Source organism: Myxine glutinosa, chromosome 4 (genome assembly GCF_964187855.1).
Source record: "Myxine glutinosa chromosome 4, kmMyxGlut1.1, whole genome shotgun sequence".
NCBI lineage: Eukaryota > Metazoa > Chordata > Myxini > Myxiniformes > Myxinidae > Myxine > Myxine glutinosa.
In genome coordinates this window covers 100,658,234-100,681,463 of record NC_136264.1, presented here as the reverse complement: position 1 = coordinate 100,681,463, position 23,230 = coordinate 100,658,234, and the positions used below count along the sequence as shown (strand labels likewise).

Below are 23,230 nucleotides of genomic sequence, written 5' to 3'. Positions count from 1 at the left end.
CAACACAAGTGCGACAAGTGGTTTTCAACACTAACACAAGTGCGAAAAGTGGTTTTTCAACACTAACACAAGTGCGAAAAGTTGTTTTTCAACACTAACACAAGTGCGAAAAGTGGTTTTTCAACACAAACACAAGTGCGAAAAGTTGTTTTTCAACACTAACACAAGTGCGAAAAGTGGTTTTTCCACACGAATACAAGTGCAAAAGTGTTTTCCTGCACCAATACAAGTGCGAAAAGTGGTTTTTCAACACTAACACAAGTGCGAAAAGTGGTTTTTCAACACTATCACAAGTGCAAAAAGTGTTTTTTCAACACTAATACAAGTGCAAAAGTGGTTTCCTGTACCAACACAAGTGCGAAAAGTGGTTTTTCAACACTAACACAAGTGCGAAAAGTGGTTTTTCAACACTAACACAAGTGCGAAAAGTGGTTTTTCCACACGAATACAAGTGCAAAAGTGGTTTCCTGCACCAATACAAGTGCGAAAAGTGTTTTTCAACACTAACACAAGTGCGAAAAGTGGTTTTTCAACACTATCACAAGTGCAAAAAGTGTTTTTTCCACACTGATACAAGTGCAAAAGTGGTTTCCTGCACAAACACAAGTGCGAAAAGTGGTTTTTCAACACTAACACAAGTGCGAAAAGTGGTTTTTCAACACTAACACAAGTGCGAAAAGTGGTTTTTCAACACTAACACAAGTGCGAAAAGTGGTTTTTCCACATTAATACAAGTGCAAAAGTGGTTTCCAACGAGCCTCAGTGGCGTCCCTTTCTGAGAAACGCCTTCACATATGTATTGTCGCTGAAAGATGTTCATGGCAAGCCAATGTACGAAACCCCAAGAAAAACAGCCTTTGTTGGATTTCTCGTGGCGATCAGGAGTCTTCAAGATATGTATGAATCTCTTGTTGGTGCTGCAGAACCAAAACTGAAGTACTTGCTGACGTACAAAACAAGCCAAGACCACCTGGAGTTGTTCTTCTGTGCTGTACGAGCGGCTGGAGGTATGAACAACAACCCCACCTCCAAGCAGTTCACTGCTCTGTACAAGCGACTTTTGATTCGCCACGAGATATCCGCACTTGGTGGAAATTGTATTGCCCAGGATACAACCGGCGTTCTTCATGTCTCCAGTGTGCACAGGGAACCAGAGTCAGAGATCTGTCAAGACATGTTGCTGGTGAGGAAGTATGGCATGGAGCCTCACCCATCTGCTCCTCATCACGACCATGATTATGCTCATATCCCCGACATTGGAAGGCTATCCCTCTACAAGGAAGAAGTCATATGCTACATAGCTGGATATGTTGTTCGTATGGCTGCCAAGCGTTTGTCATGTCCAGAGTGTATAGATGCGATGACTGACGGTGGTGTTGCCACTGGTTGTCTTCTTTTGGACAGAAAGAATAGAGGAGGTCTTGTGAGGGCGGCGGCTGATGTGATCACAGTGTGTACTGCCACAGAGCAGTGCATACAGAGGATGCTGCACACCACTGAAGGTGCTCTACCACAGTCCAAGAGGATTGCTCCTGCCATCATGTCAACCGTGTTGGGTGAAGTATGTCAGCGGGGTGTTTTTGACAGGTTGGATGAGCACGTGCTCAGTGGTTCTCCAGAATGCAACCATGTCCACCTTCTTGTCAAGTGTTTGTCCTCTTGTTACATCAAGATACGAATGCATCATCTGACGAAGCAGCTGAATGAGCAGATCACGGGGCCCAATGTGCGCAAGCGGCTCACCAAGCTAATTCTCTTCAAACACCAGTAATTTTGTTTTTATTTCACAATTTTTGCATATCAGATGTTCCTTTTGAAAGGACTATGGTATGTAAATTAACATGATTGGTCGACATATGCACACATGTATGCAACTAAGTTTAACTAACTATGCTTGCCATGTACCCATTTTAAATTACTAGGACGTGCCCGTACGTGGGTGCCCGTTCCTTGCCAAAAAAAAAAAAAAAAATGTCTTCGCCCATGCATGCATGGGCGTGCCCATGGGCCCATGGGCGTGCCCGTAAGTGCGTGATGTGACCGTACAATGAATGTATCGTCCCGACGCCGCAGCTCGGATGGCGCTGCAGTTAATCGGGCCTGTATCGGCAGAGTTATTATAAACGTGTACTACAATCGATCGTACCTTACAACAATCAACACAGATTGCAACGTCAAATAAATGAATACGCTCTCAAATGTGCCGTCCGAGGCAGCGTCTGCTCGCCACGTTCAGCATCAGTACGTCGTCACTATGACTATCCGTAAGTCCGGAAGTGACGTCCTCATTTGACTGTCCGGAAGGTCGCATATCGCAGTTACGATGAATCGCAAATTAGTTTTAATTAGTTTTAAAACATAGTTTAACGCTAACATAGCGTCAACATAGTTTGCCAACGTGAAATAAATGAATACGCTCTCAAATGTGCCGTCCGAGGCAGAGTCTGTTCGCCACGTTCGGCACACATGATAGCTCGCTGCTCTCTGATTGGTTGAATCGTTTTTTGGACATAGCTCGGTAACTACTTCTCCGATTAATATGAAACCTTGAAAAGGCACATCCTCAGGTCCCCAGCAATATATCTGGCAAGTTTCAATTAGATCGGACCCGTGGTTGTCGAGAAACAGCGGTCACAGACAAACACACACACACACACACACACACACACACACACACACACAGAGATTACTGGAATTATAGATAGATGATGTTTTTATGTACTTCAAGAAATACTTCTGAAGCGTTCTGCATTCAAGATGTGCTCTTGCCTCTCATTAAATTTGTTCACCTTATGCTTGTGACTAACAAGTGATTTCAAATAGTGTATTGACTGTATTCTCTTCTTTGTGTTTGTTGTTTGCAACTGGGAGACAATGGAGCACTGACAGGCTGCTCTTTTTGGCTCCTTCAAATGTCAGCATTTTGTGCTTTTTGTATCCTGTGCATCATCGCATTTTGTCACCATATCATCTGAATATGTGGATCAATTTTACTTCAAATGTGGATTATATTGTAGGATAATTGTTTAGATCTGGATTGTTTCTTTGTGCAAATTTGTTCTGTGAAAGAATACTGGGAAGCAACAATGAGTCTTGAGTGAACTGAATGGATAATGCTTGCTTGGTGGTGTGACAGTACTCCGGCTAATCCTCTGGTTGTTCACTGCAGTGTTCGGTCAGGCATGTCGGCTGTGGTGCTGTCTAGTCTATGGATTACCTGCTTGCTGTGAAACAACATGTGGCGGTGACTTTTGGTGGTCGTGCCTTCTCCGACGTGGCACCCACACTGTGGAACCATTCCCAGAGGAAGTCTGGCATACCTCCTACATCAGTATCTGAGCGAAATGAAATGTGTGGGACTTTAGGCCACATTTCTGCAATCTGTGTGCCAAACCGGGCCAAAGAACTGTCTGGGTAATGAGATGAAGTGTGAAACATACCCACGACAGAGGGTGTCGAAACCCTGACCTGGCGGTCGCCAATCAAACGCATTACCACAAGAACAAACTGAAGACACTTGTTCAATGATGATTTTGGTGACAAAATGTTTGTTTCTTTTGTTGAGCCTCTTTGAAAAGGGCACACTACATATGTCGGTCAATATTATTATTATTAATTGAGGCTTTGTAATAAAAGGTGCCTTTTTATTCCAACTTTAAGCTTTTTATGTTTCATTTGTCTTTCAGAAGACTTTGTTTGTTGTCAACTGATAAATTCTTGGCATAGAATGAGTAAATGACCCAACATTGAAACCATCACATATAGACATCCTGGAGAAAGTATTCCGTGAGAACAGCGTTGACCACAATGCCCTTAAATTGTGGACTAATTTATTGTATCAAGGATGATAAAATCTTTGAAAAATTAGTAAATTTTAATAATAATGCTTTATTCTCAAGCAATTTGGATTATACACTAAATTCATACTTAAATCGAGAATTATTTGAGAAAAACACAAACATGGACAAGAAATTTGCGTTGAAATTGTGAGGAAGGTTGGCAAAAAAATCAATCAGAATTGAGTTTTCGAGCTGCTAACCTGGAACGTACAAATAAACATTAATTTGAAGAATTACATTGAGAGTTAAGAACAATAAAACGAAAGGATATTACAAGAGAACATTGGCATGCCAAATACATAAACATATACATTGTCTGTCAATCATTGAGTTTGGAAAATGACACTTTGTATATATTTACAAAGTATAATTCTGAAAATTTTGCACATATAATCTAGGTTTCTTTCTAAAACAGCTTGTTGAGTGACTTTCAGTTGCGATGTTACGAGGTAGTTCATTCCACAGTTGTGCAAACGCCAGGAACTGACACAGGCCGCGCCTCCTTGTGCGAGTGGCAAGATGGCCGCCGCTGTCGCGCGCCGGCTTCACAGCTTTGTACAAGCCCATTAGCCGATGCTCTATCCAGTAGTATATACAGATCAGTGAGAGAGCACCACAATATAAACATAATACTTTAATCCCAATGTCGTGAATGGAAAGTTAATGGATTGAAGCGGTGTATGGTTCATGATTCCATGATAAGCGGTGTATGGTTCATGATTCCATGATAAGCGGTGTATGGTTCATGATTGCATGATAAGCGGTGTATGGTTCATGATTCCATGATAAGCGGTGTATGGTTCATGAATCAATGATATGAGCTGTGTTTGGCACTAATATTAATATTCGCAGAAGTAAGGAATTAGCCTCAGTTTTTTAATGGCAATATCATTTTCGAAATATAACGTTAATATTATAGTAAATCTAGTCGTAACACTAATCCTTTCGTCATGACTGAAAACGTACTGGAAGTTAAAATATATAATCTTCTACGTATTAAAGTAGCGGCAGTTTTGTGTCCGTTACTTGATTACGTCTATGATGTTTACAACGACTGACTCCACCGACCAACATTTTAATTTACTAGTCGGCCTACACCCACTCACTATGGGAGCTGCAGAAATGGTCAATCCTCTTTGGGATATATCGATTACACTCGATCTATGGTCGGGTCTCAAGAACATTGGGTGTGTGTTCTTTTACCAAGTTTCTTGTGGAGAGATCGCTAAGTGGTTCAAGCATTCGAGCAAGTACTCCATTCACAACCGTTAAGGAATGGCTGGCTTGGCAAGCGCTAGCGAGCTGCTTGGTAAATGATCACACCTCCATTCCTGTGGGGTATATAGATTAAAGTAGATCTTCGCTTAGTTCTGTAAGTAAAACCAAACCCACCTCACGGATGTCGGGATTCCTCCAAATTTCTTTGTTTAATGTAATAAGCAGCATTAACGACTGTTTGAAAAGCTAATCATATGTGTTTGTGGTTTATAATATTTTACAAGTCCAGCTATGTCGCTGTTGGACTTTCGGTCTTGTTACCCTCGCCTGCGGAGAGGATATTGCATTTGAGTCCGTTTGTCTGTTTGTCTGCACAGAATAAATATGATTTTCTCTGCAACCGTTGGTCCGATCGACAGGAAATTTTCACCATCGGTGCAACTCCACCTGTATAATTTTTTTAATGATAATGAAGACGTCATAGGTCACGTGGTTCGGCCGCCATCTTGGAAAAACCGAAAAACGTTGCACCTCGATTTCTCCGAAAGCGCTGCATCGAAAAAATTGAGACATGGTTCATTGTAAAAACTCTCCATGGGGAATAAAATATGTTATGTATGTTTGAAATATGTATGAAAATACATCCTGGTGAGGGTTTGCAATCTCTGATTGCTCTTTTTCTTGTTTTTTGTTGTTTCGTCAATTTCCGAATTGATTAATTTAAAGAAACAGTCATCAAACAGTCAGAAGCAGTATCCTCTTGGTAAGCCGTGACGTTACGCGCCGCGTCATAATTCTGTTTCCGGGTCCAAACACGAAAATGGAGCCTGTGACACTTTTCAATATGGCCAACTGCTTTTCTAATCTGTATAATATGTTTAATAGTATAAAAGTAGTATGTAGTATGAAGGCAGTCTGTAGTATGAAGGCAGTATGTAGATAGTAAGTATGTAGATAGCAAGTATGTAGATAGTAAGTATGTAAGTAGTAAGTATGTAGTTGTAGTAGTTGCATGCAGCTAATATGTATCTTGGTAGTATGTATGTCGGTAGTATGTATTGTTATGAATTTGGTAATGCAACATCTAGAGCTAGGTAGATCTGAATAGGTAGGTATTCGGCTGTCGTGACAGGGACTCTACATGTAATAAGTTATTGATGTTCAGGCGGTTGTCGGGGTAAGATGTATGGTTGTGGACCTACCTGGAGGTTCGAGTGTTAAATAGTGAGGGATTAAAGGTAACGCCCCTGTGAGTCTCACCTAGTTGTCAAACCTTTGTCCATTATGGCACTGCAAACCACATAAACATTAGTTAGGTCCTTAGCGCAACATTAAATAATCCCCTTTCCCTGACAAGGACTTCGTATTAAATTGGCAGGAAACCAGGTCAAAAACACCGCCATAATTGGCCGCCACCGTGTACACCTCAAAAGGCCTACAAACCTGGCCGGCGCGTGTTATGCCAGGACCGCGGGGTGGGGTCACGGACGGGAGATGTCAGGAGTCGCATGCCGCAGAGGGCGTGACCTGGGCGAGTTGGGAGGCTTTGATTGGCTGAGGAGTGCGCCAATGTGACGTCATCGGCCACCAATATAGGCGACGGTCGGACGCCATTTCAACACACACGGACACACACGTCGATGAGCGATCAAGTCGGAAGTTGAGTTGAGTCGCAGAGTTCGTTGTTACAGTTCCGTACCAGAGTTCGTGGCAGTTGGCACAGGACACGGTTCGTTGCAAAGTTCGTCGGAGTTGGCACAGGACACGGTTCGTTGAACATTCGTGACCACAGCTCGTTGCAGTTGGCAGTTGGCACTTGGTTTTGGTTGCTTCGTGCAGCCCTGCGGTGGACCGTTGGAGCAAAGGAGCTCGTGGTGTGTGTGGGCCGTTGGACCGACGAGGCCTGGTGGCGCTTGGAGGCGGACGCAGAGGGCCGTGGAACTTGGAGCGAGGTGTGCGATCGGGCCGAAAGGAGCGGTGTTGGACGGCAGCCACAAAGACGACGAAAGACCAGATAAGCCCGAATCCGCGTACATTTTGAACGACGTGACGTGTTCTTTTCGTAATTAATCTCCCTCGTTTTGTGTTTGATATCAGTCGTGTGGGGACGTCCCGATTTAGTTATTAGTATTACCGGCGCGTGTTTTTTTCACTGTTATTACTTTAAAATAATAAATCCTTATATTATTTTCTGTACATATTTGAACGCAGTTTCCTGGGTGTTTCATTTTAATAGATAAGGCTGTGGAGCTCGTTGCGTCTGGCCTCCCGCGCGTTTAACTTTGTGTTGAGCTTGAATCCGCCATTGAGTTTTCGCCTCGGGAGTGTAAAGTCTCGCAATCGGTCATCCGTGTTACCCTACGGTGTTCACCAAGGGTAGTCACGCGACAAGTGGTGTCAGGAGTGGGATTTGAACCCGTCGGACAAATTTTTTGTCCGCGGCGAGACATCGACACGGTCGGACAAATTTTTTTTGTCCGCGGGGAGACATCGACACGGTCGGGCGTACATTGCGCCCGACGTTCGAACGCAAAATTTTTATAGTCGAGGCGGAGAAATTTAATAATCAATCGGGCAAACGGAGCGCGATATCGTGTCTTCGTCAAATTTAAATTGTTTCAGGAATTATTAAAATAAATACGCGCGCGGGAAACAATCTTCCGGAAAGCGGATGTCGGAAATTGATGAGATGGAAGTACGCAGCGAGGCCTCCGTCAGCGTCGGGAGTGAGCCGGAAATAGGGGAATTAGATGTGGAGGTGAGCCTTGGAACCTCCCTCGTCCCGAGCACCAACTTATCCCCCTCCCCCACCGGGGAGTCGGGAGTAGTAGGAACGGCCCCGACAACCGACCAGATGTTGGGTCAATTGCTTCGAAAAATGGAAGGGATGGAAAAGAACAGTGAGCGATTGGGAAAGCAGATGGGAGACATGAACGCACAGAGTGAGCGAGCCAGTCGGGAATTGAATGAACAAATGAAGTCACAGGGGAAGGAATGGAGGGAAGGAATGAAGGGAATGAGTGATCGATTGGAGGGACACATTGAAGGAACGGGGGCACAGGAGAAGCCAAAGGTGGCAAAAATTGAATCGGAACGGGGGGAAGCTAGATTGGGAACAGGAGAGAGTACGGCCCATGCAGATGTGCACGGGGCTCAGGAGCCGGGAATGGCAAAATTGGGAATTGCACAGGGAATGGCAATTGAAGTAAATGGGGAGACCGCAGGTCCACAGGTGGATGGGGAATGTCCACAGGTGGATGGGGAATGTCCACAGGTGGATGGGGAATGTGGACAGGTAGAGGGGGAATGCCTGCAGGTAAACGTGGAGAGTCCACAGGTGAGCGGGGAAGGAAATTTGGAATGTGAGAGTTGTAATGGGGAATGTTTCCCACATTCTGGCCTGGTTGTTTATCGGGACCGTGTGGATGTCACAACACCCCAACCGGGGGATGAATTTGGAATTGTGCAGCACCAGGGCGGTGGTGCGGAGCAAGAGGGGGTAGAGTTTTTGGGGGTCCATGCGATAGAGCCGGACCGGGTATTTATTGGGGATACTGATCAAAGCCTGGCGGGGCCAGGAATGATTTGTAATGATGAGGATGATTTGATCCAGCGGCTGGAGACCTGTGACAGTCCCATGGAGGTAGAGCTTGTTCAGGCCCAAAGGAGTCTGGGGGAAGAGGTGAGTTGGTCCGAGGAGGTGGTTGGAATGACCGAGGGGACGCTCACTGTACACTGCTATTTGGAAACAGAGGCTCCAAAATTGGACAACCAGTTGGGGGAGTGTGTTGGCTCCGGGCTGGATTTGGATCTTGGAGGATCGGGAGATAGAGCTTCTGGAGATTTGGTCCCTGTGGGGAATTTGGATCAACTGCAGGGAGGGGCAGAACAACCGGTGGTAGAGGTTGTTCCCTGCAGCTGCGGTTTGGCAGTGGGAATGAAAATTTGTAAAATAAAATTTAAAATAAAATTACAATGGGAACTTGATTTGGAGCAGCCATGGTGGGGATTGGTCCCCGGGCTGCGGGATCTGGATATGGAGAGGTCATGGGTGATGGCCTCGGGCAAAAGTTGCCCCTTTCAAAATTTGGGTATGCCAGCCAGCTGGGGGGCTGTGATGGCGAGATTTGGACGTGGGGTCCAGCCTGGGGTGTCGAGGTACGACCTGGGTCCCACGGGGGGTCTGGTGGAGTGTGGCGTCCCTTGTCCGTCGGGGCGCCGTCCGAGCTGGTGGCTCGGGCCGGCAGGGTCACCGGACCCTGGTGGGGGTTAAGACCTCCAGGGAGGTCCGAGGTGGTTTCTCAAGCCTGGGATGGCAAATATTGAGGACCACTAGGGGGAGGTGTTGTGGGTCGCGCTTTGGTGGTGGCACTGCGGACGGCCAACTTGGGACTGATGTGGTGACCACCCGGGCATGCGGCCTGGCACTCTCCTCCAGGGACTCTGGGACAACCAGCATGTGGTGACCTGGCATGGTGGTTGGTCTATGGACGCGGGTCAAACCGAATGGACAGGGATGGAGATAGCCTGCCGGACAACCATTGGGGCATCTGTGGAACGTGATGGTGTGAGCGACCTTCCACAGATGCACCGTTGTGATTTATGGACTCTCGGGTTGGGAAGAGAGCCATGGGGATGTGAATCGGGAGATGTGTGACGAGCCGAGCATATGGGCCATGCTCGGCTGGCATGTGTATGGAAAAGCATCCTTCTTTGGTGAGGTGAGTGAAATGTGACAAATGGTTGGCATGGGTAATCTGTGGGTTAGATGCAAATTTAAGGGTGGATTGTGAAATGCCATGGTGGACACTGTATAGTGACGCCATTATTGATCCAGGTGTGTAGACCAAAGTGTTGGAGGCTGTGATGAAATTAATAGGGTAGCAAGGCACAGCTTTCAACTGGTTGCGGGGGCAACTGTGCTGATATTTGGGACGCGGGATGATGGGGATGTAGTTGTGTAGCCTGAGGGTCAACGTGGTGCTGTGCGTGTCCGAGGTGTGTGGACCATGTCTTCTGGGTGGGTCTCCTGGTGGAGCATGGCTGTTGACTGGACCTTGGTGTGGTCAAGTGTGGGTGAGCACTGGGGGGCTGCAGTTCTGTAGTCGGACTGGGGGATGATGGGGAGGTGCAGGGGACGTGGCTGTAGGGATGCCACGCACTGCGACCGTGCCCCCCAGGGCCGAGGTTGTGTGTGCGGTAGTGTGTGTTGTGGCAGCAAGTGCTCACCACATTGGCCAGCTGGGGCTGCTGCAGCTGTGTTCCTCGCAGGGGGGGCCGAAGGATGGATGGTGGGTCGCACCCTTATGGACACTCATGGGCCATGTTGGCGTTTTGACTGCTCACCTTGTCCCGGTGACCCTTGCACGGTAGAGGTGCAGAGCTGTCGTGGCCACAGGTAGTTGTGTAGTGATGATCACCGTTGGATGCGGATCCACATACCTGCCAGTGTAGTGGGGACAAAAGAGAAATTTGGAAGTATTTGGTAGGCCCAATGTGAAATTTTGGGAATTGTATGGGTGGATTGCACTTTGGACCTGACCAACCTGCAACTGCCTGAACTTGAGGTGAGTGTTTTGAGGGGTGCTGTCCCAGGCTTCAGGATTTGCTTTGGGAAATTGGGGACATGTAATTTGGAGTTGGGAGGCGGGTGAGAGTGATGACATGGCCGGTGAGGGGATGGAATGGGAGCCACAGTGTCTTGTGGGTGGCGTATGTTTTTGTATTGTGGTTAGGTGTTTTGATGTGGTCGTGAGAGTGGAACCTGGAGAGTGAGTGATGATTATTGGAGATAATGAGGGGCGATAAATTGTGCTTTTTGGAAATGTGCTAATGGAAAGGTGTAAGGATTTAATGATTCGAACTGTGAATGGGATTTCACATTGGCAGGCCATGGCAAGCCTTGTAACACCTTTTACACCATCTATGAATTGTACTGAATTGTGCTGAGTTGTGTGGAGAATTGAATGGCAGCGGGGGAGGAAGTGTGTTTTGGGGACCATGGGTGGGGAAGGTGTGTGTGTCCGCAGGTACAGAGCAAGCTCTGAGGAGCGATGCCTGCGGGCCCCCCTCTGCGGCAATTACCCCTGGCAGCCGGTGGTAACTGGAAATTGGAGCTCGTCGGTGGAGGGTCTGGTTGGGCGCCGCGGGGTGAGGAAGTCCCCCGGTGACCCGTGTTGCTGCGCGAAAGCAGGATGCAAAGGAGCCTGGTGTGTGTGGAGACCCTCACCGGCGAGGTAACGGCGGAAAGGGGCTGTTGGGCTGTCACGGGGCCAAGAGGTAAAGGGGGGGGGGCAATGAATTTGTAAGTCGGTTGACTTGTTTTTGGGACTGCGGGCACCACAGCCTGATGCGCCCCCACCATCTTTTTGTGCGGTACCTCCCCGCTGCCTAGTTGAGGAATGCACACACACGTGAATGACATCAATGCCATGGTCCTGCAGGGGGTGTATTGGGAATAAGTGCTTTGTTGATTTTTGCAATGCCTTGATGACCCTATGGAATGAGAATGAGTGGTTAAGGGGTCTGTGTAGCATGAATGTGGGCGAAATCCACCGAGCCGTGTCACTCACCTGTAACATCTGGACAGGGCCCGAGGAAATTTAGGGGGATGCATTGGGGATGGCCCCACAGGTAAGGTTGAGTCTTGTGGCATCCACCGGGGGACGCGGTCTGTAGACCGGGGTATGTACAAAGATTAGAGTTTTGAGTTTTGGAAAGATGGTTAAGTTTTGTGGTTAAGTTAGTGTTGTGTGTTGTTGTTTCCTCCCTCCACAGGAACAACGAATAAGATGTACATACTTGCATGATGGTTAAGGGGTTCAGCATGTTAAGGAAGTGTAGGTAGGTAGTCCGACTCACTTCCCACAGCCCTTCCTGATTTATTTCATAGGTTAATTAAGTGTGTGACAGTAAGTGTTAAGGCTGGAATGGTAGCCCTGCGGTGAACCTTGCAGGAGCTACGGTTCCAGGGGGGGGGGCTGTGTTATGAATTTGGTAATGCAACATCTAGAGCTAGGTAGATCTGAATAGGTAGGTATTCGGCTGTCGTGACAGGGACTCTACATGTAATAAGTTATTGATGTTCAGGCGGTTGTCGGGGTAAGATGTATGGTTGTGGACCTACCTGGAGGTTCGAGTGTTAAATAGTGAGGGATTAAAGGTAACGCCCCTGTGAGTCTCACCTAGTAGTCAAACCTTTGTCCATTATGGCACTGCAAACCACATAAACATTAGTTAGGTCCTTAGCGCAACATTAAATAATCCCCTTTCCCTGACAAGGACTTCGTATTAAATTGGCAGGAAACCAGGTCAAAAACACCGCCATAATTGGCCGCCACCGTGTACACCTCAAAAGGCCTACAAACCTGGCCGGCACGTGTTATGCCAGGACCGCGGGGTCACGGACGGGAGATGTCAGGAGTCGCATGCCGCAGAGGGCGTGACCTGGGCGAGTTGGGAGGCTTTGATTGGCTGAGGAGTGCGCCAATGTGACGTCATCGGCCACCAATATAGGCGACGGTCGGACGCCATTTCAACACACACGGACACACACGTCGATGAGCGATCAAGTCGGAAGTTGAGTTGAGTCGCAGAGTTCGTTGTTACAGTTCCGTACCAGAGTTCGTGGCAGTTGGCACAGGACACGGTTCGTTGCACAGTTCGTCGGAGTTGGCACAGGACACGGTTCGTTGAACATTCGTGACCACAGCTCGTTGCAGTTGGCAGTTGGCACTTGGTTTTGGTTGCTTCGTGCAGCCCTGCGGTGGACCGTTGGAGCAAAGGAGCTCGTGGTGTGTGTGGGCCGTTGGACCGACGAGGCCTGGTGGCGCTTGGAGGCGGACGCAGAGGGCCGTGGAACTTGGAGCGAGGTGTGCGATCGGGCCGAAAGGAGCGGTGTTGGACGGCAGCCACAAAGACGACGAAAGACCAGATAAGCCCGAATCCGCGTACATTTTGAACGACGTGACGTGTTCTTTTCGTAATTAATCTCCCTCGTTTTGTGTTTGATATCAGTCGTGTGGGGACGTCCCGATTTAGTTATTAGTATTACCGGCGCGTGTTTTTTTCACTGTTATTACTTTAAAATAATAAATCCTTATATTATTTTCTGTACATATTTGAACGCAGTTTCCTGGGTGTTTCATTTTAATAGATAAGGCTGTGGAGCTCGTTGCGTCTGGCCTCCCGCGCGTTTAACTTTGTGTTGAGCTTGAATCCGCCATTGAGTTTTCGCCTCGGGAGTGTAAAGTCTCGCAATCGGTCATCCGTGTTACCCTACGGTGTTCACCAAGGGTAGTCACGCGACAGTATGTTGGTAGTGTTACAGGGTCAACCTCGAGGGGAGCCCCGGCAGAAAGATGTATGGTCCTTGGGTGAAAATAAGTCAATCAATAACGAGTCCACACCAAGGGTTACGAACAAACCCCAATATATTCCCAAATCCCACACAGGAATCACAATGCGTTTACAGCACTTCCATGCAATCCTTATCTATAGTATAGGTGGTGCCACCTTAACCCACAACAGTGTTGGCAACACTCACGGCCCTTGCCCCCAATGTCTCTGCACGCCTCCTAGGTGACGTCGAGTCGATCCAGTGATCGGGGAAGCAATGTCCGATTCCTGCACGCCTCCCAGGTGACGTCGAGTCGATCCAGCGATCGGGGAATCTTTGTCCGATTCCAATCCGGGGCTGGGAGTGAGGATACCCGACTTCGCAGGTTCTGCAGTAATCTGGCGCTCTCCGGACGCGCGGACTTCAGTTCACAGAGGCACGGTTCCCTTGTCCTTCACGTTCGGCGGCTCGGTCTCGAGCTGCAGTCTCAACTCTCAACCGTCTCCTTCCAATCTCTTTCGCGCGCCAGGCCCAAGGTGCGACCCGTACACGCCCTCGTAGGCGTCGAGGCGAACAGAGCCGGGCGCTTGGTTCCTTCCAGGACCACACGGCACCTTGACACGTAACCGGCAATCAATCACCCCGCGCAGGTAACTCCTCTCGCCAGACGGGCTTTTCCAACTCCGTTCCAAAGTAGGTAACTGTAGAAGAATTTGTAGCTGAGAGACTCACAGGACTCCAATGACCGGACACAGGTTTACAAAAGGTCTGGTTTATTAACTGGTTATTCACTTCATTCCATTTACCAAATAATACCGCATAATATAATGGATCAGGTTAACTCTTTTCCAATGTCCTTCTCGTTCGGCTGATGTTCCTCTGCCACTCCCGTTGGTCAGAGCTTCTGGTAGCAAGTTCTGTCGACTCCAAGTTTGCTCTCGTTTATATGGACAAACTGGACTTAATCCCCTCTCCGCTAATGCCCCGAGGTCATGCATGTACCAAGTCCTGGTATCAGCTCGCTCCCCTCCTGTTGTGAGTTCCGTTTACCAAACGATAGGGGGGTGCTTCAGCCAGGGGCTGTGACCAGGTGGACAAGAGATTATCATGTTCGGGCGCATTCCTGACACTCATTTACAAACTCGTCTTTCACAGAGTTTGCATGTAAAATGTATCTGCTTTGTTACCAGGTTAATTAATAAGTTACCAGTGCCAATTAATAAGTTACACTGAGTTACACTTCCACAATTCCCTCATCTTTTTGTTTTTTGTTTATATTAACCATTAATCTAAACATCAATATAAGTAAACAATCAATCACTACAAGTAAACATCATTACAAGTATAAGTAAATAATCAATCACTTTGGTAATCAAATTCCCTTGGGCATACACCGTCATCCTGCAAGAATCACAAAACATTTCGTTGGTCATTTACTCCTTCCATATCGTTCAATCTATTGCATTTGCATCACAAATATATTTTCAAAACAACACTTCACCATCACCAAGATACAATAATTTCACTTCATTTTCAAGTTTTGTAAAGCATCTGCACCATCTGGCAAAAAACGTTTGCCTCCACACAAATGTTGACTTTGTTTGAAAGGAAGGGCTGATCACTTGTGTTTGAATCCTGGTATGAAACATTTTCTCCTAATGTCTTCATAGCTCCTGCACTACTTCGTGTAGGATTTCGCTGTTGTGGTAACATTGCGGAGTCATAGACTGACCCTGCTCTCCTTGTAGCATTCTTGCCACTTTTTGCTGTAAACCATAGTAATTCCTGAACAAGGCCTTCACCCAGTTGTAGTCGACTTGCCTCCTCCCTCATTGTGAGTGGGCAGCAAGTATTGGTGTGACGTTGATTGGCCAGCAAGATGTGGAACAGGGGTGCCGGATGCATCCACAATGATGTTGGGACCATGGTGTTCAGGTCATTCATGGTCCTTACCAGGAGCAACCAGTAGAATCGTGCACAGCTGTTGTGACAAGGGCACAGCCGTTTTTTGCAGCTCCATGCTGGTTCCCCGGACGTTGGTGAAGTAATAACATATGTCCCCGCATTTCACAGAGGTTGCAGGTAAAATGTCGTTGTCCTGCAACTTCTGATGTGGTGAATGTTCGAAGCCTTCGAACAAGAGTAAGTGATCGCCTTTCTTTCATATGTTGCAGTGTGATCCAGGCAAATGGTCACATAAATTTCCTTGGTGAAGGTAAGCATTCATCTCCTAGTTACACGGGAGAATGTCTTCATCATTCTTTGAGAAAGAGGGTGTATGCCACGGTTAACTTCATTTTTTAGCCACAAATTTTCTTTCTCGAACTTCTTCCCAATTCCGTTAGCAATCCCTCCAAAATGTGATCTCGTCTTATCCTTATGCTCAGTCACATCTGAATCTGCTTTCCGCACACACTGGATCAGATAGGGTACATCTTACCATGAAATCAGCATAATCATGTATATCTTCCGACAGTTTCACATTCAACAATTTGTTGTTTTTCCTTAACACAAAAGTTATATTCATTTATATGCGTCACACAAATAATATTCAATCAGGTATGTATTTTATTACTAAACTAAGAATAGCATTGTATATGATTACAATCACAAACGGGAATACCTAATTCCCAACAACAATTTTTCCAAACCAACAAATTAAACATAATGTATTATTACCATAATTCCTCTCCACTTTTTCTTTTCCCTCTTTTTCCTAACAGTGTGTCACTCGTGGTGATATGAGTTCACTGATATTGTAATTGACACAACTCATAACATTGTCGTTATGCCATTATCTTAATTCTACTGTTTCATTTGCAACATCACTTGATTTAATCTTTTAATCTCAGTATTTATTCATATCATCATAACAATCTTTCTATTTTAGGTCCATATTTGTTTCTATTCTTATCAACCTCCTACGGTTTATCAATTTGTTCCAAAACACTGCAACCAAAGGTTTTAACCAAAGCTCTACCAAACTATTTCCAATTTGAACTCAAAATGCTAATTAAACAACAATTCAAAGAATTAACTTCAATGGGTCAACAAACTCATTTTATAAACAGATCTAATTTTCCCATCCAATAATTTTCCTTGCCAAATGTCATATTGCAACACTTTAATAAACCTTCGAAAAATGTCTCCCAAATCAATAAATTCCCTTTTTACTTCCCAAATACTCATCTGTAAATTACATATTCAATTACAGTTTTTCCCTATTTGTTCGGCCTAAATGGCCACTGAAGTGGCTGCCAACATGCAGTACCGTTTTTATCTACCAAGCAAGTATTCGTCCACATAAGATCTCTACCAAAATGTTGTTTGTAAAAACAAATCTGGGATTTCTGATTACATGGATGCACACTCTCAGGACATTTCAGGCTGCTTGTTAACAATCCACTACGATTAATTAATTCCTTTACCCACAATCAAATAATTAGTACAAATTGAGGATATTATCCCTATCACATTCATTTATAGATTCATTATGTTGGATCTAAATTTTCTCCCACTGCTGCAAGGAAGAACAATAGCTCTAATAAGTCTTTGTAATATCTCACTTCATTTACCCTTCATTTACCCAATAAGTCTTCAATTTATATGCTGATAAAATTCAAGTTTATATATATATATATAAATCCATGAGCAGAGTATTCTGGGAAGTCAGTGTAAGACCTCTCCCAAATTTGGATAATTTTGTACTCCCTCATTTCTTTTTATGAAGCTCATATCCATAAATAGCTGTTATTCTCATATAAATTCTATCAAAAATGGAATCCCCAAATTACTCACAATTTTACTATTAATTAATGGCTGCTCATAACCCAGCACATCAAATCTTTATATTCCATCTCCCTTGACAAAAGAGATAATGTTCATAATCAAATTTTATTTCTATTTTATTTTACGGATTCTCTGCATATTCAATCCCATCCACATAAAACTATCCATTTCCAGACAGGCACACTGTCGGTGTCAACAATCTTGGAAGATTGATACACAAAACAATAAAAAACACTAACATTGACACACAAAAAATACACACACACATGCATTATGCGTATTTGTTTGCGTTGGAACTATTATTTACAGATCAAGATGGGTGTCAATTTTATTTCAATTTCATAAAATTTGTCCTTCAATTTTAGAAATGCTAATACACAAATGGACCAAAAGCTTATTCTTAGAAAACCCCTATGATGTCACATTGAAATTACCCTTTCAGTTCCCACAATAATTTATCCAAATTTGACTACACACCCATTTACATGTCAGTCGACCACTGACTTATCAATCGTGTGGAACAATAGTCCGAAATTCCCACCTGATCATCATGTGACCCTTGTCACTTGGTTTCAAAAATTTGCAAAGCAATTGTTCCAACTTTGTAAATTTAAAATTGTGTGCCCAACATAAAAGATCCAATTTCGGCATTTGATCAATTAATTATCAATTTGCTTACAAGCAAAAGAAAAAATGAATAATTCTTGCTCCGAAAACTTTTCAGACCCAAGAATCATCGACAGTTATTCATGTTTGTCCAGTAATCTAATTTGTTGAGGCCAATCGTCATTTGGGATTTGTCGCAATGAAGGCCTAATCATTGTCTGAGGTACCGGTACGCACTGGTACCCTTGATCTTGGTTTGCCCCATGACCTTGTCCTCCTGTTGACATACGGACATCTTCTTCTCCAATGTCCCATCTTTCCACACTCGAAACACCGGTTTCTGTCGTTTCCTGGTCTGTGCACCTGTGCATTTGTATTGCTGGGCTGCATCTCTACATCCCTGAGTTGCCACTGCAATCTCTCGTTGTCTCCTGAAACACGAAAAAATTCTCTGTACCGTCCTTTTTGGGGAGACAACTGGAAATCAGATGGGACAACTGTCCCTTTCATTCCTAATTTCGAGGGCAGTTGTGCATTTGTCTCCTCCACTGTATCCTGTATCCTTTTTATTTTAAGTTCTAGATCCGTTATCCGTTCTTGCTGTTCCCGTTGTCTGGATTCACCATCCCAAAGATGGAATGCAAGCCAGTCTACCGTTAGATTCTGTCTCTTCCTGGCTTTCAATCTTTGTTCCAATCTTTCCAATCGACTTCGCTCAAATGTACCATCTCTTGGAAACTCCTCATCATGTCCCTTTGTCCACAAATACCAATTCTCGACCTGCCTTATAGCTTCTGCACCATAACGGTCGTACATATGATGTGTACAAGTACCTTTTTGTGGAATCTCTGGTTGTCCTTGTGTATTCTTGCAGGCTCCATTTCCCATTCTGCCTTTTATCAAAGTAGCGTTGGATGTGTTGTAGTTTGTTCCTCTAAAGCTTCACTCGTACCTCCAGGAAGGGTCTCTCCACCTGTTCACACGGTGATTTCCAGAGAATCTCCCTCAGCCGTGGCTTTTGCACAATCCAATCTCACAGATCAGTATTTGCAGATGAGCCGGAGGGTCAGTATGAAATGGGTGAATCCTCAGGTGTCCGCTCTGTTGACGGGGAAATCACACAATGGTAACCGCACATATATATCTGTATATAAACTCACCACCTTGCTCAATTTTCCCAGGTTGTCTCCACATTGTTAATATCTCGCAAAGATATCAAAGCTTCTTTCTTGAGACCGCATTTTCATCAATCAAACAATCAATATATTCAATTCAATTTATTCAGTTAAATTTATTCAATTAAATTCAATCAATTAGATTCAATCAATTAATAATTCAATCAATTATTCAATTTCAATTAATTCATCAATATTCATCAATAAATCAAATTAATCATTTTGGATGACTCCTTGCATAAGCCCTTTCCCCAATGATGTCAGGACAGGTCCATCCATTGACCGTCACCTCTGGTTCGTACCTCATGTTAATTGATGAATCACCGTTCTGTCCTAGGGTCATATCTGACATATTTCCCCATTTTGCCTGGTCTCCACAAATTTTCTTTGCAACCACTAAAGGCAACTCATCCTTCATTCGTGAGACAGCCAAAATGGATGGCAGATATTAAAGTTCTTTGGGAAAAATATCTCATCATTTTCTTTTAATAGTACCCAAAATCTCTTGGCAATATAAATTTCGTAAAACTCCTGAAATGGGACTGTCAAATTCCTTCAATCATGCTAAATTTTGAAACTCCATCGCTTGTAATACCCAATTTATCCCATAGGGCTTGAAAGTTCTTTCCCAAGTTCATGCAGCATTCTGCATTTGAACCCTATGATATCATTCATAATAATCATCATGATTTTATAGTCATGGTCCTATCATAATCATCTATTTAAACGAACATTTCCTTTATCACCACAGCTATGTGGTATAATCAACAATAGAATAAAACTGTACATAGCAACAGGCTACCTCATGGCCACTTAGTATACCTATTGACAATAAGTCATAACAATATCGAATAATCATTGAACAATTCAAAAATCGCTTCCCCTGCTCCAGCCGCAGCATCCGTGATATTTGTTTGCTCATTCACTATTCCTGATTCGTCATCAAGGATCTCCATCATCACACAGCGTACTTAATTCCGCATTCTAATGAGAATTCAACAGGAATTTACGACTCAAAGGAAAAAGAACGAGCAGACCTTTTGCAGGATGATCGTTACAAAAATCGTTACATATATTAAAGTATTTATAATGTCGACAAATCATATCTTAATTCTTACAAGATTTTGGTTCTTTGAATAAATCACAGCACCGGGAGAACCAGCTCCAAAAAATGGATCTTTGTGTTTATTCAGCACCCTAGTAATTGGCTCTTTGTGTACTAATTACACAGCACCCAGGCCCCGCTCATATGGATCTTTGTGCAGCGCTACACAGCACCTGAGCAAAAGGGGTTTCATCTACATTTTCCCTATCCGGTGTACCATCCGTGATATTTGTTTGCTCATTCACTATTCCTGATTCGTCATCAAGGATCTCCATCATCACACAGCGTACTTAATTCCGCATTTTAATGAGAGTTCAACAGGAATTTACGACTCAAAGGAAAAAGAACGAGCAGACATTTTGCAGGACGATAACTGGAATTAGTCGTGAAAATATATCCAAATACACAAAAATACACACCCACACAAATAAACAACATTTATTCCGTTTAACAGAACAAACATTTCCTCTATCATGACATGCATGTCTTCAAAATTATATGACCAAGAGAAAAGTAAAATTAATTAAAAACTGCGGGCAGTGATGATCCGGGGACCATACCACTCCATCCTGATTGATTGTTCAAAATTTCAACTCAATCGATCGAAAAATGAACGCAGGGATGCATTTTAAAGGTGCAGTGGCACTAACTGAGTTGCCACGAATATGGCCACGAAATTGCCAATATGGCCAATATGACAAAATATTTTCCTTAATCAATTGGCTCATAGCATAACCAATCTGTAAGTATTTCATCCGAAGATGTATCTCTGAGGACTTTTAATTAAATAAGTCATTTATAAATCAACGAGTTAATTTATTAAATGATTAATCAATAAATCAATATTTTCCTTGACAGCCACATCACTTGGTCCGTGTCATGTCCAAATATCAGCTTCCTTACTCAAAAGATGCCTGAGTTAATGTAATGTAATTACTGTAATAAGATTACTGCAATTACTGTAATGATTACTGTAATTACTGTAATTACCGGAACTGTAATTACTGTAATTACCTCAGGTAATTACTGTAATGTAATTACTGTAATTTAATAAGAAATGTAATTAATTAAATGAGTACTTCATTAATCGCTCATAATGAAATAATTCCTTAATTTTCATTCGATTCACTTGACATTCGAATGGGATTTATATATCCGTCAACTAGTTCAATCAATCACTACATTTTATTCAACATAGGCCAAAGTCCACAACAATTTGAAAAATCCTTAATTTTCATTCGATTCACTTTACATTCGAATGGGATTTATATATCCGTCAACTATTTTATTCAATCACTACATTTTATTCAACATAGGCCAAAGTCCACAACAATTTGAAAAATCCTTCATTTTCATTCGATTCACTTTACATTCGAATGGGATTTATATATCCGTCAACTATTTTATTCAATCACTACATTTTATTCAACATAGGCCAAAGTCCACAACAATTTGAAAAATCCTTAATTTTCATTCGATTCACTTTACATTCGAATGGGATTTATATATCCGTCAACTATTTTATTCAATCACTACATTTTATTCAACATAGGCCAAAGTCCACAACAATTTGAAAAATCCTTAATTTTCATTCGATTCACTTTACATTCGAATGGGATTTATATATCCGTCAACTATTTTATTCAATCACTACATTTTATTCAACATAGGCCAAAGTCCACAACAATTTGAAAAATCCTTAATTTTCATTCGATTCACTTTACATTCGAATGGGATTTATATATCCGTCAACTATTTTATTCAATCACTACATTTTATTCAACATAGGCCAAAGTCCACAACAATTTGAAAAATCCTTAATTTTCATTCGATTCACTTTACATTCGAATGGGATTTATATATCCGTCAACTATTTTATTCAATCACTACATTTTATTCAACATAGGCCAAAGTCCACAACAATTTGAAAAATCCTTCATTTTCATTCGATTCACTTTACATTCGAATGGGATTTATATATCCGTCAACTATTTTATTCAATCACTACATTTTATTCAACATAGGCCAAAGTCCACAACAATTTGAAAAATCCTTCATTTTCATTCGATTCACTTTACATTCGAATGGGATTTATATATCCGTCAACTATTTTATTCAATCACTACATTTTATTCAACATAGGCCAAAGTCCACAACAATTTGAAAAATCCTTAATTTTCATTCGATTCACTTTACATTCGAATGGGATTTATATATCCGTCAACTATTTTATTCAATCACTACATTTTATTCAACATAGGCCAAAGTCCACAACAATTTGAAAAATCCTTAATTTTCATTCGATTCACTTTACATTCGAATGGGATTTATATATCCGTCAACTATTTTATTCAATCACTACATTTTATTCAACATAGGCCAAAGTCCACAACAATTTGAAAAATCCTTCATTTTCATTCGATTCACTTTACATTCGATCATTTCGTCGTGTCACCCATGCTATTTATCTGGCAAATTTCGTCAAAAAAAACAACAGCACTGGTTTTATTTCCTGGAAGCGTCCTGCAAAACGCTTTGCTTCTCGCAAAACGTCCGCCAATGGGAAGTAAAGGGAGGGAAAAGGAGCGGGAGGAAGAGACAGGGTGCCGGAATGGACATGAGGGACAATGAGGGTCAGTGAGGGAGTGTTGGGATGCAATTTTTATCCAATCGCCATCTTTCACAGTAATTCTGGACCGGCATGAGGTGGGATTGTCTGTCATGAATTTATTTGTTGATCGAACGAGTTTTAATTTGTCTAAATCCGACCAGTCGTTTCCAAAGATATAAGCCTTTTTGTCGCAATACCATAAATTGGAATGAGGTAAAAATATATATATATAAATATAATTCCCTTTCCCGGTTCCCTGTCGCTCGCCGAGCGCCGAGCAAGTCGCTCGCTCGCCGAGCAAGTCGAGTGCTTTGAACAAGTGCAAAAAAAAAGAAGTACTTTATACGTGTAATGCGGCATTTGTGAACGAGTGTACCGGCCTTACACATCCTGGAAGCAAATGGTCGCAAGGTGCACGCTTGCTCCGTTTGCTCCCAGGTCACAGTAAGACCCTTAATGACCAGCGCAAAAATACGTATTTACAGAAATCATTTAGGAAAACACGAATAAATAGAATCATTTAACACGTTTCATCCTTGTATCACCTAT

The 23,230-nt window shown here is 43.4% G+C and overlaps 1 protein-coding gene across 2 annotated transcripts in view; it reads right to left on the bottom strand.

Moving 5' to 3' along the window:
- Positions 1 to 13,471: 13,471 nt before the first annotated feature.
- Positions 13,472 to 23,230, bottom strand: part of LOC137415969 (uncharacterized) — a 243,861-nt gene continuing 234,102 nt past the window's right edge. For both annotated transcript variants that reach the window (XR_013623126.1, XR_013623125.1), the window contains 2 exons: positions 18,624 to 18,891; positions 13,472 to 14,096 (listed from right to left, as the gene is read on the bottom strand). The gene's annotated coding sequence lies outside the window, so the exon portion shown is untranslated. The remainder of the gene's footprint in view (positions 14,097 to 18,623; positions 18,892 to 23,230) is intronic.